The following is a 10,541-nucleotide window of genomic DNA, read 5'->3' as shown; positions in this document are numbered from 1 at the left end:
TGGTTTTGCTGAAAAAACAGACAAATTTGTTTCGCGATTTTAAAGAAGTTACAGTAAAAGCTCCTTCTAAAATGTTTAATGTTGCCAGTGTTTTTAAAGCGCTGTGTGGTATCGCGCTCTTGTTCTGTTGCGCTTATCACATTTTCGAGTTCATGTCAGATTACTTTCGACATCCGACATTGCAGAGCGTGGCTATAGATAGATCTGGAAAAGTGGAATTCCTGGCAGTTACTTTATGCAATAATAACAAGCATGTCCAAATAGCAATACGTCAATAATCTCAAGAACTACTTATTGCCTTTTCAAAATTATTGAAATTAATGTTCGAGTAATATTCAACTACAGTCCCATTGCGCCTACTTTTGCACCAAGTCACGCATACAGCACTTAAATTTCTTGTTCTAGAAATTACTGTATATTTAATAGCTACCGTTTGATAGCACTTACCTTTTGCGTGTGCTATTTTTTAACACAAACTTAAGAGTATAAAATATATGAGGCAACACAATTAGTGGAATACTCTGATTCGAGACCCTTTAGTCACGTGAAAGTTATCTTCGTAAATTATATTGAAGTACATGTAGAAGCTTACGATTATTTTTAGCCAATTCATATGATGGATATCAAGGATGGAGCTATTAGTTTGACTTTTACCGTAATAGTAATAGATGTATATTAGCATAGGAAAAATTCTTCCTTGGTTGAGGAAGGACCGCGGTCCGAAAGCTTCCAAAATAATAATTTTTAGTTGTGAATAAACGTATAATTTTAAGATTTCCATGAAGTAGCAGTTCTTATTGAATAAAGATTGAACTAAAAAACACCATGGATCCTAAATTTACTACATACGGTATATAACTGAATTTCAGATGAATTATATAAAACATTGAAAAATGAGTTGTCAAAAACTAATTTTATGTTAATATTGCTAGCGGATTGGAACCGATATACCAAAAACATTTTTAAAGATCTATTACAGTTTACGAGAAAGTCTAAAATTTGAATATCCTGAAACATTCCAGATTAAGATTTTCGGCGATTTGTGCGTTTAAAAAAGCTTAATATTGGGATGATCTTTTGAATTTATCATTAAAACAATGCAATCCATTTGGTCAAGGACATGACATCCCGGATGAAAATTACGACCATATGGAAGTTTCTTTCTCGGTAGATAAGTAAATATGCTCATTGTTTATGACAAAGGATAATTGAGACTTTATCAAGTGAAACGTTATATTTATTACATGTAGCTAAATAACTCTCAGTTCAACTCAAAACTAAGAGTAATTACCTTATAACAAACATATTAGGTATAATTTTCAGTTCTTATAGTTGAAAATTGTATCTAAGATAATGTTTGCGATTGGAAAGTATTAATGAGGTCAACTTAACACCATTTAACCATGAATATGTATAAGTAGAAGTAAGATAAGGGACTAGAAGTATCGAGCTAACCTAATTCTTCACTTGGCGAAAGTGAATATTCTTGATAACACACCAACGGTTGGCCCTCTAGTAGCGGTTTCTGAACTTTCCCTCCAAAACCTGAGACGCTGGGGGAAGTAAGGAGAAGGACTGCGATCTCTAGACGGTGTTGAATCCCTTCTTGAGGGTTCTCTGTTATTGTTCAGGTAGGGTGATGGACTTCATCCTCTAAAGTTTGAGGGGCCGTCCCTAAAACCACGTTGTGAGTTGCTAGAGGCATCAGGAGGGTTTTGTTCATGTACTGGGCGAGAAGGAAGATGGGCAGGGCAGTAGGAGGTTAGATTGTCGCTACGAGTGCATAGGGAACATCGATTGCTATGATGTATGTGGCCTTAGTCGGAACGGAGATGGCGGTTTTCTTCCCTCATTGGGCGGTTATCCTCTCGTATTTCGCTGTTTTCCTCTTTGAGGAGACGATTTTCGTCTTATAAGCTCCGTAGTTCCTTTTTCAGCTTGGAAAGTTACTCGTCCTCGAGGGCTTTATAGAGGCAGGGTGTAGTAGCTGCGGGTGTACCTGGACGGAGTTACCGGCCAAAGCCGTTGCCAAAACATCCATGATGCGGCTTTCGGAGAAAGTGAAATTTGACTCCGTGGTAGAAAGGAGTTGGATGTTCGATAAGAAATGTTTCGTAGTGCTAGGGATCATGAGGACGATTTTGTCCCGTAGATGCGGTAGTAGGCCCTGAATAAATGCGGGAGCATAACTCTGTAACGTTTCGGAAATAAGTTACCGGTGATTCACCGGGTTGTTGCTTGCGTGTTAGTAATTCATTGAAAGTGGCTATTGAATTTCGGCCAAATTCTGATATAAGTTCAGCTTCCCATTCTACCCAAGTAGGAGTAACTTGAGATGCGTCGTTTTGTTGGATTTTCGACGAAAAACAATTGATCGCCTTGCCCTCAAGGACTGGGTAGGCTGTATCACTTTCTTTAAAACAGTTAGCCAATCGCACACGTCCTGGGAGTCCGGGTTGAATCGAGGAGCGTCTCGCGCTATATTAACGGCTTGAATCGCAGCGGCTACCACAGCGGCGATTTGGTCGGGAGTAGCGGCCATATTTGTTTGGAAGCAAGTGGTTCGGTTTCTCGGTGCAGAAATACCTCGTCGGGTGACGGGAAGAAGACTCGAAAACTCGGATTCGAGATTTTTATGTCGGCGGGAAAATCTTTTTTCCGACGTCTCGGCAGTTCTGGCGGAGCTTGGCTTGTATGGTTCGTCGACGAGATCGGCTAAATAGGCGGCGTTATAGTCGAACGGTAATCGAGGGGGAGAAATACTTTCTTCGGGTGAGCCGTAGATTTCGGTATCGGAAGACTCTGGGTCATTCATACGCAGTAGATCTGTTGGGTGTACGGAAAAATCGTGCCCCGCACCTCCGTCACTTTGTCGCGTAAGTATTTGTACGGATAAGTTGGAATAGGCTTACTCTTAACTGAGACGACAGTTGTATGGTACGTTTAAATATTCTTTATTCGGTATATGAACTAGGGGTCGCCAAAACCTAGTTCAGGGTTGCGGGGACGTTCTCTCGGATAGGGGCTGGACAACAAGGGTCTTATCCCTCTATCTGAGAGCGGAGAACTTAGACGACGAACTAGCAGGGGCTGGACACCAGTGGTCTTATCCCTCTACCGAAGCGTATCTCTCGAATGCCCGTGTGAGGAGTCCTTTTATACCTGAGCGGCATGTGTGACCCATAAACCAGGAGAGCTGGCCGGTTCGCACGGGCCTTCATGATCTTAACTTGGCTCCGTGGCTAATCTAAACCTGACAATATCTCTATTCATGTCACCTAAATGCCAGTCCTCCATCACTCTAATATCATTCATACGAACGCATACATTTGCCTACGCCTTTTAATTGGCTAATAATACCATAAATATACATTAAGAAGTCGTCAAATATAATTGCCTTATATTTATTAAAAATAAAAAGTTAATTTACATCGAGAAACCAACGTGATGAAGTTAAAATGAACCCAGTTTCATTTAAATAATGTAACCAGACGTTTTTTGATTAACAGGGCAACATCGAGCGTTTCTACCGAATAGAAATGATCGGAGATTTTATGATTTCAATAACAAGTTGGTAAAATGCATGCTATACTCTAATATGCCCTCTTCGTGACAACTTGTTGGTCCATTTTCCGATCCATCGCCCACTTCTTCACTAGCATCGTCTCGGATGAAGTTTTTAACTGTGTCTTCTGGACATTTTTTCTAATAAGTTGTCTGGCTATATATCCGGCAACGTGCCTTAGAACATCAAGATTTTTTCTGATTGGTATAGAAGAGTTTATTAGTTCAGCAAACCGGCTTTGGTAGTTAGAAACTTCACTTTTCTTTAGATTTTCTCATTTTTTCAAGTCCTTTTCTTTTTTTTCATCATGCTTCAACCTCTAATTTCCATATTAAACAGGACATATAGATTTCTAGGAATTTAGGTTCTAAATTCTTTTGAATAGACTCATTAATATCACAAAAATGCTAATTGCTGCACAAAATGTCCCTCAAAGTCAGAAGTCCAATTTTCCTTATCACATTGCAAATTTGTATTGTTTCTATGTAGAAAGTATCTCTTGAGGTGACCTCCAATGTTAAATTCGATGAAATTTCCAAAATGTAGGAATCTATTTTCAGTCTTAATTGTTTAATTTCTGGTTCTTCATTTTCTTTTAATTCAGTAAGAAAACACCTACTGCTTGCTTACAATTTTAAACATATTTCTCTTTCCAAAAAGGTCTTGAATACTTATGTTCAATGCATAGTTACCAGCTCTTATATTAATTGAAAATAACCACATAAAAATAACAGAATTTGATTTCATTAATATTTAATTCTCACCTTTCAGACTACACTCATTTATTGACAATTTGTCATTAAAAGCTTTCAAAATTTAAATTGTTAAATGTTAACAACAGCAATTTGACGTCACATCAGAAGTCTCTCTGTACCTGCGCAAAGGTGGTGCGCAGGAAAAAAGAGCGACAAGTTTTGGCATTTCTGCCACTCCTTGGGGTTTATAGTCTCTATGGTTTTAGGCGGGAAAAGACTGCAGGGTGTCAACTATAATCTCTCCACCAAAATCTCCTGTCCCAAGATAGAGGATTGACGTTAGTGATACTCATTGGTCATTATTGGGTACGGATCCAAAGTCTTATTTTATTTCGACGGCTTCGTTAGAACAAACTAATTAGTTCTCTTCTTGGGTGGCTTATGGATACTTCCAACGGATTTTGAAGGTTCCCCTAATTTCCGAGGAAAAATCCATTAACTTAATTTTGCCCGCCGGATTTACGGTTTTCCGTTTTATAAAATTTACTCGGGTTTTGCCGTTTTCAGAAGTTAATAATTAGTTGTATAAGTATACCACCAATATTACTCAATTGAAAATTTTTGTTTTTTTTTGTTTAACCCTGATATAACCTACCACGATAAGTCTAGCAGCGAACTGAACTGAAATGAATTAAATTATAGTATATATTCACTGTTTCAAACTATTTTGATCTTTCTTGCAGAATATTAAAATATTATAACAAAATTAAGTTGCTTTTGTCCTTTTTGGGTTTTTTTAACATAAGAAGCAGGTATGAACGCTCCCATTAATTTTATGCCGTCAATGACTTCCACAGAAATTAATTTTTTGGTCCATTAATAAACCGAGGCTTAGTATATTAGTAAGAAACCATTGGAAACGATGTGGTTTCATAAACACTGACAACATACACGCGTTATCACGAGATAAGGCGGGTGTCGTACATACGAAGCTTTGGTCCAATTGAACCGAATTCCCATTCTACAGAAGGGGTTTTTTGTGGTGTCCCATTCGACCGAACATAGCCAAAAGGTGCGATTTAATTTATAATATAGTCCTATTGGACCGAAATTTTATTGAACTGGAAGAAGACCTAGTGTGTGGTTTTGCATTAAATATATTTTTAACCTATTATAAAACGTCAAGATACTGTGATGCGTCAAGCTGCATCGCCGCATGAACGATTGATTAGTACATTGCGCTTTCTAGCTACCGGGCCATCATACCGAGATTTACGATTTTCAACTGTAATGTCCCATCAATCTTTATCCGCTATTATCCCTGACACCTGTCAAACCATCTATATGTGTTGCGTAAGCAATACATGAAGGTAATACAAAGCTGCATAATTATTTGACCAATATTTATTACAACCAATATACATAAATATACGTCTTGCGTATCTATTTACATGGGGTGAAAATAGTTACATATGAAGCTATGTTTTCATGAGAAGGCACATTATCGTCAGGGTTATTGACAGTAATCGTGGTTGTGGTATCGTTGGGTAATTCCTGAATATGCCAGTTGGGTAGTAGGGTGTTGATAATGGTAGGCTGTGGAGAGGTGGGTAATGGTATAGCGTCGCTACTTGAAATGCTGATGAAACAACTTCGCGACAGAGTTCATAATTCCCCTTCAAACAACGCGTCGTTAATGAGTTTTTCGACGTAAATACGCTGGACATTGGCAAACGTCGCAGCTTCGCAGCTACATTGCGCCCAAACGCGTCATGTTGGTCCTCATTTGTGACTTCGTTCAGCTTTTGCCCTACAGATGCATTAACACTGTCGATCTCTAGCCCCCTTTTCTTATTATTAAGACGTCTGGGTGGAGCCGACGAGCTTTCACTACTTGGAGTAGGAGGGAACACGTCCTGGTCTAGAGCCGACTGATCAGTTAGAGAACTGCTGTTTGGACATCGTGATGGCGGGCGGTGCTCTTGGTCTTGAGGAGAGCTGACTGACTCGATGGAGTTGCCGTCCTGAAATGATATTGTTATTTCGTAGGTGCCTACATCACAAGAAGAATGGAAAGAGGTAGCGCAAGACTTCGAAGGGAAGTGGAATTTCCACATTGCCTGGGTGTTGTGGATAGCAAGCATGTCAAGATTATTCCGCCACCAAAAAAGCGGGTCATACTTTTATAAAGGGTTCCATAGCATGGTGTTGATGGCAGTGGTGAATGCGAATTATGAGTTCACAATAGTCGAATTTGGTGTAAATGGACGAATCTCAGACGGAGGTGTCATTGAGCAGTTGAGCACACAATATTCCATTGTAAATTGAATGATAATTCGTTGCGCATTCCTGAACCGGAACAGCTACCTAATTCTAATACAGTCCTTCCTTACGCTTTCATAGGCAATGAAGCATTTGCGTTAACCCCTAATTTTTTATAGCCCTTCAATCAAAGAGAGCTTACGAACGACCGCACCATATTTAATTATCGCTTATCACGAGCGAGGCGTGTCGTAGAAAATGCATTTGGCATATTAGCTGCTCGGTTTCGTATATTTCATACCAGCATAAATTTGAAACTTAATAATATAAATGTTCTTGTTATGGCTCCATAACTTCCTCGTGAGACACAATTCAACAACCTGGAAGCAAGGATAAGGAAGATACAATGGAAAGGACAGTATCATTAGGTTTGCGGACCACAGATTGCAATCTCACTGATCTCCAGTCAGGTCGTTACAGAGCCATTGCAAATGATGCCAAGCAGACTAGGGAACAGTTTGTATCGTATGTATATAATGAGGGCAGTGTTCCTTGGCAGAATGCAATATGCAACATAAATGATTAATATTTAAAACTGTAACACATTACGATATTGAAATGTACTTGTAGAGTGTAAATATGCTTATCCACTAGGTCAATAAATGATGAAACAGAATTGTGTACTTTATCTTACATTTGCAAAAAATTCCTCTATGTTTGATATAGGTGGTCGTGCCATTTCCTGGTCGTCCAGAAACGAAAATAAGGAGTAGTACCACAGCGAGGGTACATACACATCTTCTGTGCCCGTTCTAGACCTCTGTGAATCGAACACCCTTTTCTTTTCTTTCCGGTATGAACTTCGCAAAGAACTTAGTCTTTTGACAACAGTTTCTCGGTCAACATTTGCATCTACCTTTATTTATATTCAAGTATATTAGTGCTCAATGCTTCACACCAAATAAATAATGTGGCGCCAGACGCCCATTAAGCTGCTAACAAACCCTATTACCTCCTTTAACTTAGGCACCACTGTCCTATATGCACTATTTTTCTTATTTCGGTCCGAATAATCCTTGGATTTAATTTTCCAAAGGCATGGTAATGATTTGTACAGTTCTATGAACTTGGTTATGAATTGTTTCGAATAAGTACGTATATCCGACATCGGTAAGCAGTGTCGCTACCCTTGGCAAGAGTAAGTCCTCACTCCTCAGTCCTCAAGTTCCACACGGCAGACGACATTAAAAGCAGACGACTCTGGAGTATCACGTGGCGGATCATCCCTGATCGTCTGCTACAAATCCGTCATCTTGGAGCAATATTATAGGAGTTGTAGCTGTTGTCTAACCTTCGTTTCATAACCCATCCAGTATTACACCGGTAATATTATGCCATGCACCATCCTAGTGGCACATGGATAATTACTATGCTTATTTCCGGTACTGCTGTATCGAGGGGGTGCACCGTACAAACGTACACCATTAACCGTGCAGGCCGAGTTTGCACAAATAACTTGTTTGCTAGCGCGCCGTTTACTCAAGCCGCACTTAACGGTTTGCGCGAGCATCCGTCTTCCCGTTCATACGCTAGGCTTTTCCGATACAAACCGGTTTGCACAAGTAAGTGCGCGTTAAAGCACGAGCGTGTGACAGGGCCAAGAGAGTCTCGACACCGAAGTCCTTCGAAATTCATGCTTCTTCCCTATCTCTGTCAAGCTACCACTTTCCTAAACAATTTCCATTATAGGTTGAACGCGTCGACCCGAATCATTGCTCACTCGATAACGCGCTGCACGACACAAGCCTTATTGAGGTGGCTATGCCCAATCACAAGGATACAATCACAACACAGGCGCATTGTTTCATCATTTCTTTCTTTGTGTCTCTGTTTGTCGGAATGTCAGATACGGGCATTTTTGGCGTGAGTTTGAGTTCATCGATTAAAACCGTAAGTACATAAATAATATTTTCCTTCATTAAGGGAGGGTGTCGGATCTCATCATTAAGATAAACCCTGTAGAATTTGAAATTGAGTTAGGCCTAGATAAAAACATAGGAAAACTATGATGAGTTGCATGAATTTATTTTCATAGCAGGAGATACAGTATTTATTTCAAACGTTTTTGCAAAACTTCGAATTTAAAAACATAAATTTACATCATGCATGATGATTAGGCATACACTAATTGTATAAAAGGTTTAAAATCTAATAGAGGAAAATATAATAAATAATAACTCTGGAGCTGTAAGGCTGTTTTTTTTTATCCTAGCTCGACTCAATAAAGGAGCAAAAAATTATTCCTTATTTCACACCCTCCTAAACCTTGCCCTACCTTAGTTTTGGGGTTTTTAAGCAGAGTAATTTCCTATGGTATTTTAGGAATTTTAAATGATCAATTTCGTTTCGAAAAAATGTAACGTAGTTGATCAAAAACGTTTCGATTGTTTTTTACTTCTAACACGAAATGCGGTGTGAATGATGCTTCTTTCATTACCGTTTTATGTTTTCCACAACTTTTTGATCGCGGCTTAGCGTGGTTACGTATAAATAAGAAATAGATGGGGATAAAGGTTCACTACCTTTTAATATCATAAAACCTGGTGGGTGGTCCAATTAAAGAGAAATTAATTACATTGATAGCAATACAAACGGCACTGCCACGCGCCCCAAAGCCCTTTAGACACGTTTGAACGTGTTTACGTATAAATAAAAACAGCTCTGGAGAGAAAGGTTGGTGACAAGGCTAGAAAGAAATCATGTGTTATGGTATATGTAATTCTTTTTTGGTTAAAATGTCACTTAAAATGTGCGCTAATTAGAAAATATCTGAAACCGTCAAGCTATATTCGAGTATACTTTACTCGGAAATGTTAGGATCAGGATTTTATGATATTGTATAGTAATATTTGTTCATTTTAACTAATTACCAGCTACCAAGTTGTGTAAAAACTGCCGTATTTCTTCTTTTTTGATACTAAAATGTACTATTGTTCTAACCCAGTAACCTGATAACCAATACACAAAACAGGAGTACACCTGGAACCGCATCATAGGGTTAGTTGAACCTTTTTTCGATGTAAACCATATCTCACTTAAAACTAGTTCTTTAGTATAACATAAGCATACATGGAGAGACCTCAAAATCATACAACATTACGGGAAGGGTGGGTGTAGAAAGAGCCTACTGAACCCATAGAATTACCATTAAATCATACCATAAATGTACACACTATCCTAAAGATACACCTAATAATAACAATACAAAGCATACACCCTTACTATAGAACTTAGTCGCTGCTTAATTTTCAATAAACTACGTAAACCTAATCTAGTTCTTTAGTATGACATAAGCATACATGGAGAGACATCAAAATCATATACAGTATAACATTACAGGATGGTGTAGAAAGGGCCTACTGAACCTATAGAATTACCAATAAACCATATGCTAAATGTATACAATATCCTAAAGATACACCAAATAATAACATTATGGACACTGAATGTCGTCACCAACGATAAGTCACGCGATGTCATACCACTATACAAAAAAAATTCAATATTTCCGCCATCACGTGACACGTTACGTTATCAAGTCCTCCCAACCCCCCACACCACTCAGGCACGATACACACTTGACAAATCATAAAAATCAACCAGATCCCTCGCCACCAATGGGACATGACAATGGTTATGCATAACAATGTTTATAGCTATGTTTAAAATTATTTTAGGAATTAAGTTTCTTAAACCGACTTAACTATAATTGGCGTAAAGTACTGAAGATTTAAATAATTAATATCAATTATATTTATATTATTTCTTAAGATAAACTTCTTTCTTTGGAATGACACAAGTCAAAGTTTATATAGAACGAGTAATGAAGATTGCATCTGAATCGAAACACTACACGCATATCAAAGTTAATATAAAGCGAGGAGGATGAAAAGATCTCTTACAAAACGATAACATTTTCTTTTCGCAGAATATTAAATGGAAACACTTAAATATTTTTC

This window comes from Phalangium opilio, unplaced genomic scaffold (assembly GCF_054372755.1).
Source record: "Phalangium opilio isolate 3A_F unplaced genomic scaffold, DU_Popi_V2 ptg000077l_1, whole genome shotgun sequence".
NCBI classification, from domain to species: domain Eukaryota; kingdom Metazoa; phylum Arthropoda; class Arachnida; order Opiliones; family Phalangiidae; genus Phalangium; species Phalangium opilio.
Note: the sequence above shows the minus strand (reverse complement) of the source record.